At 35.6% G+C, this 8,767-nt stretch overlaps 1 protein-coding gene across 1 annotated transcript in view; it reads left to right on the top strand.

Annotated features, from left to right (window-relative positions):
• Positions 1-8,767, top strand: part of LOC106871423 (contactin-2) — a 229,293-nt gene that overhangs the window by 8,105 nt on the left and 212,421 nt on the right. The window lies entirely within an intron of this gene.

Genomic DNA, 8,767 nt, shown 5'->3' with positions numbered 1-8,767 from the left:
ATATACATATACATATATACGACGGGCTTCTTTCAGTTTCCGTCTACCAAATCCACTCACAAGGCTTTGGTCGGCCCTAGGCTATAGTAGAAGACATTTTCCCAAGATGCCCCGCAGTGGGACTGAACCTGGAACCATGTGGTTGGTAAGCAAGCTACTTACCACACAGCCACTCCTGCGTCTTTGTACACTTTTTGAATGTCATTCATGTACTTCTTTGCAGTAGTAGACAGAGCATAGAGACAGGCGTTAATCTGCCAGAATGTAGGTTCATTACACTGCTGTAAATATTCCTCTCCAATTTCGTTAACAGATTTTAGTACCGTATCTGGTATTTTTTTTTTTACTTTGGTAGAGAATACTCTCTCCTTAAGAGAGTGCTTCAGAACCAAAGCTATTTTTTCTCGGAAAATTTCAGTAAGGGCACATTTCACCGATATATAACCCTTGCTACAATTACTACTACAACAATAATCGTTGGATTCTGCATGCTATTTACCATAGTCGTAGTAGGGGGACTGTTTAGTTGGGAAGAAGACTGATTTCAGGTCTTTTTTTAATAAAGTTACAGTCACGAACCTTCTTCTTACGTTCCACAAATGTTGCTTGTTGGCGTAATTCCTTCACAGTAAAATGATTTAATTCTTGGTGCAGATCGTCCCAACATGACTTCAGTTGATTCATATAGCCAACAGCAGAGTTTTGTTTCGCTTTTTTGAAGCAGTTAAATAGATCAGTATTCAATTCATAATTCCAAGAGAAATGAGTTTTGAAATTATGGTTTCTTCTACAGCTAGAAAGAATCTGTTTATCTGTTGAGCTGTTGTTTTCGTTTTGTTCCTTGGTTGTGTTGTTGATCATGTGTCCAGTCATGTTGTTTGTAGTAACTCTCTGCGTGGTAAATTCAAGTTTCAGTCCTAAATCATTACAATCATGGATAAAAGTATCTCTCAGTTAATTCATCTGAAGATTCACCAGTTACTTAACAGCGCTGATAGTTGTGGTTTCAAAGTTGGGGATAGTATTCATCGTATTTTCGATAAATAGTATCCCACGCCAAATACGCGACTTGTCGCTTCCAATGCATGTATGTATGTATGTATGTATGTATGCATGTATGCATGTATGTATGTATGTATGTATGTATGTGTGTGTGTATGTCTGTCTGTCTGTCTGTCTGTATGTCTGTCTGTATGTATGTATGTATGTATGTATGTTTTCTCTTTTTAATTTACAGTAAATTTTGACTGGCCACCGACTTGGTAGCAAGTTTGGGAAGGAAAGTATCTTGATTTAACTATCACTCTTTGAATTTTAAGGTCTTGCAGATTTTTATAGTCCCAGATATCGTGATTATTTTTAGCGTATGAATTAAGGATTTGCATTCGCTCACCAAGATTCCAAGCTCAGCCGTTCTTTGCTCCAGGGGTGTTGTTATGTATCCTGTTGCTCCACACTGTGCAACACTCATAAAAGTACAAGAGATCTGTAGCCATTTTTATATGCAAAATGACATAGGAAATCCATTTCTGACCTTTTTCTTTTATTGAATTAAGCATGGTTTCTTCAGAATTGTCACTGTATACCCTTTTTGTCATTATTATTAAATAAAATTTTCTACCGCATTGTAAAATGGATTTCAACCCAGGGCTAGAGACTAATCTTAGTAACACCTACAATGTGATTCAAAGCTCGTGTTTAATGTTAGTTTTTATCTTTCAGATCTTATTTGTTTACAACAATGAGTGCAAGACAGTGCAAAAATGATCCAAACAGATTCTGTTATATCTGTGGGGAATTGACTTTTGCTAAAGAAAAGCGCAGTGTTACACGCCATATCAAAAATTTATACAAGGCGTACTTCGATTATTACTTAGGAGACCAGGATAAGTAATAGGCTCCTCATGTGTGTTGCCTTACATGTGTGAAGACATTGAGTGCCTGGTATGCAGAAAAAATGTTCACATGAAGTTTGGTGTGCCAAGGATTTGGCGTGAGCAGAAAGATCACTCTAATGATTGCTATTTCTGTCACCATGACTTTACAGGCTGTACTACAGCAAAGAAAAAGAAACACATTGTTTACCAAAATTTGCAATCAGCAATGCACCCAGTAGAGCACTTAGAAAATTTACCTGTCTCCAAAACTCCAGATGAAGAAATGCAGAGTTCCAACAGTGCTGATGAACATTCCAGTGGTGAATGTGTGGAGCCCAATGATCCAGAAAGCGAGAAGAAACCAATACCATTTTCTCAAGAGGCTCTGAATGACTTGTGCAGGGATCTCTATTTAACCAAAGAGAAAAGGGAGTTTCTGGCATCAAGGCTTCAAGAACGTAATCTTCTTGAGAAAGGAGTGAAGATAACACTGTACAGAATGCGTACAGAGGATTTACTTGCATTATTCACCATGAAGGATGATTTATGCCTTTGTAATGACATCACTGAACTTTTTGAGCAACTGGAAATACCATATGATAAAACCGACTGGCGACTTTTCATAGATGCATCCAAGGACAGTATCAAAGCTGTTCTACTACGCAATGGTAATACTCTGCCTTCTGTTTCCATAGCTTATAGCACAACCATGAAAGAATCATATGAAAATCTGAAAGCAATTCTAACAGGCATACAGTATGATGACCATACCTGGCATATTTGTGCAGATTTTAAGGTTGTGGCCATGCTTACTGGCCTTCAGCTTGGATATACTGAATTTTGCTGCTTCCTGTGCGTATGGAATTCCAGAGCAAGAGCTGAACATTATGTACGCAAGGATTGGCTGATCCGAGATGAAATTGAGCAAGGAAAATGCAACATGCACAAACCCGTTGTGAAAAGTGATAGGTATACTATCGAAATGCTTTTGGTAATCCAGTCTGTTAAGTTTATGCGATTTTTTGTTTTTTCTGAACTCATTTTGTTAACTATTAGCTGTTGTATACAGCTCCACATTTCCTTCTTACCTCCGACTTGGTATGTGTGTATATGTTGTATCCTTCGTCTCCAAATGTCGTGGTACCACCATGACATTGTGACGGATGGTTTAAATCCACTGTACCAGTGTAGTAACAGTAGACAAGATAACGATGCAGCCGTAATAACAACGTGACGATCCAACCATCTCTTCACGAACCAACAATCAATATTCCAAACGAACTAACCAGCCGACACCTTCCGACTTCATTGTGAATTCAACTCGAACTAACACACAAACTTCACTCTGACCGCCACTATTTATAATCGCTCGGCCCTGTCTATTTCCTACAACGGGGCGTTGTAACTATCATCACAACATCTCCCCTTTCTGTAAGAAATGAAATTTATTTTATCTTTTTTATTTTCCCAGAACCTCTTCTTCTCTTTTTCTATTTTCCCAGAACCTCTCCCTCTTTTGTTTTTATTTATTTATTTATTTATTTATTTTTTGAAAATTTAACATCGTTTTCGTTTTGGCATTGTTTCTAAGCGTACAGTCTGTTTCGTTTTTCTATTGCTGCTTCTACGAGGTTTAATCTCTTTCGGTGCTGGCATAGCAGACTTCTGCTGGTATTTCCTTTCGTTTTTCAGTATGTCTCGTTTTTAATTGATTTAGGTATCTCATGTTCCCAACGTTGTCCTTTAATTACATACATCATTCCTAATCTTTAAGTTACAAAACCATCCTCCCAGCCTTCTTCACAAGTTTTGTAAATTTTAAAATGAACTTTATCTTCGAAATGATTTGTTGCCTTTTTTGTATTTCCTTTAAATGTATATTTTTCCTTGCAATAGTTTATCGAAGACCAATTTTATCTTTTGCGCGAACATCAACTCTGTCGGAAACTTCCCTGAACTGGTATTCGGACTGAGCATTACTCTATATACCTTCAATAATTTCGTTAACACTTCGTCATTCCCTATGTCATCCCTTACTTTTTTTAACGCTCGCTTGAAAATATCACGAATCTTTGTACCCGTCCGTTTGGCCTTGGATGGTAGAGCTGGGCAAAAATATGCTTTATCGCATGTATTTTGTAGAATTTTTTGAATTAACAGCCAGTAAATTGTGTTCCATTATCTGATACCAAGGTGTCTGGAACACAATATCGGGCAAATAATTCATACAAGAACTCTATTTTTGTCTTTGCGGTTGGTTTATTGCATTTGCATACCTCTTCCCCAAAATTGCTGGCCTTGAGCTAAAATTTGAAATTAAAAAAAAAAATTATTTGCTTTTTCATTAGCATGTTTGATACTATCACTTGCCGAATGATCCAGACGCCAAGAGCAAAGTTTGAGGACAGAAGGTGAAGACAGTACAGAAATACATTCAGGGGCTGTTTTCGCTTAAAGTACCACGTTTTGTATTTCAATTTCCAGGTACTTATATTTACTGAGCTATCAAGTTCCTTGACCACGGCGGAGACACTTATATCTATCACTTTACAAATATTTACATTCCTATCTTTAATGATTATGTCTGGATTTTTCTACCAGTATTGATAGGAAAATCCCATAAGCTGGGAACATTTTCACCTTCAGCCACTGGATTAGGACCATGTCCATACCAGTAAGGGGTGTCGATTTGGTAGTCCTCACATATTTCTCACTGAAACTTTTGTCCTACCCTATAGTGGCGATTTTTATATTCGTTTGGTTTGATTTATTTATCAAATAGTCTGGTCATACATTATTATTGCTCAGCAATAGCCCAGCTTTCTGCTGGGCTGACTTGGGACGTCATTTATTTATCAACTTGTTTGGGTCACTTACCTTCGACCATTGCTCCGGTTGAATGATTTTTCTCTGAGTTTCATTTGTTTATCAAATGTCATGTCACTTGTTTTTGTCGAGCAGTCGGCTAGTGTTCCGGTTGGCTGGCAGCCTTCAGACATCAGTGGTTTCTCTGACGTCACGATCGGCTCAATGTTTAGTAGCATTATTTATTTATTCTTGTCTCGTTAAGAGTCCGGTTTTAACCCAAAATAAAATCCAATTGGTCAATTTCTAGGGCAAATAGTGTCAAAAATGTGTTATGTGTAGTGGTTAGAAGAAAGGGATTCGAATCTTGGAGGCAGGCCGTTACTTCAAATTTTGATTTACTTTTATTATTTTTCTTATTTCAAATTATTTTAACTTCAGTCGAATAAACTGTTTTCGCAATATATTTCTTTGTTATGGAGTGTATAATTTTGGTTTATATTTCTTTATAAACATATTTTCCTTATTTAATCGAAATTGGACAAAGGTGTTCCAGATGCTTTGATATAAGAGGAAAATTTCATATTTCGTATATTAGTTTGTTAGACAGAGATCTAGATATTTACACGTGGAGTCTCATATTTATTGGTAGTGTACCATTATTTTGTTCATCAGATTTAAACTTGTTTGTCCTATGTGGTCTTCATCACACCCACTGCAATTTAACAGCATAAATTAAATTGCTTGATATGCAGGCGAAATGACTTTATATGGTAAATGTTTTGTATTTATATTCCTATGTCAATTTATATTCCTTGATTTATATTTCCTTGTCAATCTCTCCAAGAAATAGATGCAGATTACACAGTTAGGATGGTTACACTTTTGGATTATTGGAGTTGTAATTTTGATGAGTAAATGATCTTTTTGAAGATTTAGGCTGACTTTTCTTTTAATTATTTTGTGTGTTTAGAGTGTTTTTTTCATTCGTAGCTCGTTCACCAAAAGAGGGATATTCTGATGGATGTTGCATGCTTCCGTGTTTCTTGGATCGTGTGTTGATATATAAGGTAGTTGTGAGTGTATCAGGGGTGTTTCGCGTTTTTCATAATTCTTGGGTATCTATCGCTTTGGACGTTCTATCCTGTTATTGATTAAAGCTATTGGGTAGTGTGTTTCGATTACTGTATTTTAAAGTTCTTGAATTTGTTTCTCTTGTGTTTCGGAAATGAATACAATTGTGCTGGTTGTTCCTGCCAGGTTAGAAGGCATATTAATTTTCGCATGCTTTGGATGGCAGGAGGAAATTAGCAGATATTATTTTGAGTCTGTTGGTTTAATGCAGATGTCGGTTTCAACGTTCGTAACTCTTTACATGATTAAGATATCGAAAAAGAGTTGTTTTTCACTATATTCAATTCTGAATTGAATACTGTGGGTTATGTATCTAACTCGGTTTTAAACTCATAGAGTTGGTTTCAATTGCATGTCTACTGGCTCAAATAATCAACCATGTAGCGTTTTCATTTGGCGAATAAGTATTTATAGAAGTTATCACCGTATATCAATCTCGATTGTTCACATATTTGGACGTCTAAATATTCAATAAGAAGATTAGCACGCGTGGTGGATATTTTCATGCCCATCACAGTCTTTTAAGAATTCGTTTAGGTAGGTTATTTGCAAATTTTTCCAACGACAATTGTATGGCTTCTATTCTATATCCATATGGAATCGTGGTGTAAATATTTACTATATCAAATGAAACAAAAAGAGTGTTTGTGTTGGTTTTATCCTGGACATCATTTAGAAAGTTTAAGACAGCATATAAATTTATGAATTGATTTTAGGGATATATCACTAAAGTTCCTAAGTTTATGTATTTCACATGATGGACCTGATATAATTGGTCTTAGTTTCAGATCTTTGGGATGTGGTATATTAATAGACATTGAGGTTAATACTCAAAACGCGTCATTTATTGTCTTGCTCTAGTGGTTTTTTGCGTAAAAATTGTTGGTTCAAGTCTTATTAGATAGCCCCATTCCTTCAGTAAATACCTTTTGGATCTACTGGTAGAATGTCGTGGGTCTTCTCGTTATTTCCGATTGTCAGCAATTGTTTACTTTTCATAGTGGGTGATGTCACAAAATAGGGATAGCTCAGTGTTTTTGAATTGTTCTGAGTTAATAATAACTACAATACTTCCTTTGTTAGCTACTTTGGTAACTATATTGTGATCATTCTGAAAATCCTTGAGGTTTTCCCATTCTTTCAGCTGCTTTTGATTGAAATGTTAGATGTGGTAATAAATAATAATGAAAAGTGGTCATAAAATCACAGAATTTATTTAAAGTCTTATCTTTTGCCAGACTATAATAACTGTTAATGATTCATCATTAATTTTTTTGTTGAACAATTCTTTTGTTTTGCTTAGTTTTCTACAAAATGCTTGACATCTTTCTGCATTTCATTCATTTTGAAATTTTATGTTATTGAGAAGAATTTTAACCTATTGGGAAAATCTTGAATTTATTGCGTTGAAAGAGTTGTGTGTGATATATTTATTACATTCGGAAGTATACATTTGGTTTGTTCCATCGAGTGTCTTGAATTCTGTCCACTCTCTCTAGAAAAGGATTCCTTAGTTTTCGGTTGAAGGTATTTGTATTCTTGTAAGGGCATGAATTATTTTCTGGTCTTACGTTAAAGCGTGATCTATTATAGGTTCTAGTTTATATGTGGTCTTATAATATTTGATGTGTTGTGTAAACTGTTGTCCCCGATTTAGAGAGATATTACGTAGAGATAGAAAGAGGTCTTTGTTTCTTTCTATGAACTACAGTCTTTGTCCAAAAGTTAACGAGTTTATATTACTATATTTTTATCATTGAAGAGTATTATGTCTTGAGAAAAAGGGATATTTTGTTACTCCTAAAAAGATTGTTTAATTGTTTCGGTTTTCTGGAATTGATGTTATCAAAATTATGCAAGTGACTTTTTGTTCCTGATCATGCTTTTTGCATATCAGATTTGTGAAGTTTTTTTGTTTTTTTTTTAATGGGTTTGTACTTTAGGATAAACACCTGTGTGCTAAAGGTGTTGTCTACTCCGTCTCTGCATGGAGGAGACGATGTTTCAATAGGCGGCGAGACAGTTCTGTAGATGTTTCGGCCCTCAAACCAGGAGAACCAGAGCTGCTGGGATCACCCATCGACAAAACTGTCACACAATAGCACACACACACACACACACATACATGAAATCCAGAGATTTTCAGTAAAGAAGACAGTAGTGCTCAAATTTTTCAAACTTAGACTCCTAAGTCTTCACAGGGGATCAATTCAATAGGGTAAAAAGTGGCTATAAGAGCGATCAAGTTGAGCGGCGGCTATAGAGGCAATTATGCGGATAAACACATTAGATATATTAAATATAATGTAATAGCTTGGTCATGAAACAAAAAGTATGTATATAAGTATACATGAAAAACGAGAGAAAGCAAAAGATGGAAACTTTCAGGCAATGAATATTTAAGGACAAATATATATAAATATTTATATAAATAGATCCAGCTTCCACAAAGTATAAACGACAAAGTAAATTAAAGGAGTAGAAGAAAGGTGTTATAAATCCAACATCTGTTTCTGGGGGCTTGGAGATCTATGATGATTTTGTTGCATCCATTACGGTCGCACGTTGAGCTGAACTACATCTAACAAGATCATCATGGATCTCCAAGCCCCCAGAAACAGCTGTTGGATTTATAATGCCTTTCTTCCACTCCTTTAATTATCTCTGTCTGGGGAAGTTGGGTCTATTTATGTAAATATCTACATGTTGGTACTTACATATTCATTGTCTGAAAGTCTCCATCTTTTGCTTTCTCTCGTTTTTCAAGTATTGTTATATAAATATTTTGTTTCATTCCCAGACTATTATATTATATTTAATATATCTAATATGTTTATCCACATAATTGTCCAGACATATGTGTGTGTATGCGTGTGTGTGTGTGTGTTTGTGTGTGTGTATGTGTGTGTGTGTGTGTGTGTGTGTGTGTGTGTGTGTGTGTGTGTGTGTGT

This window comes from Octopus bimaculoides, chromosome 17, assembly GCF_001194135.2.
Source record: "Octopus bimaculoides isolate UCB-OBI-ISO-001 chromosome 17, ASM119413v2, whole genome shotgun sequence".
Classification (NCBI taxonomy): Eukaryota; Metazoa; Mollusca; class Cephalopoda; order Octopoda; family Octopodidae; genus Octopus; species Octopus bimaculoides.
Note: the sequence above shows the minus strand (reverse complement) of the source record. Positions and strands in the feature narration are given on the sequence as shown.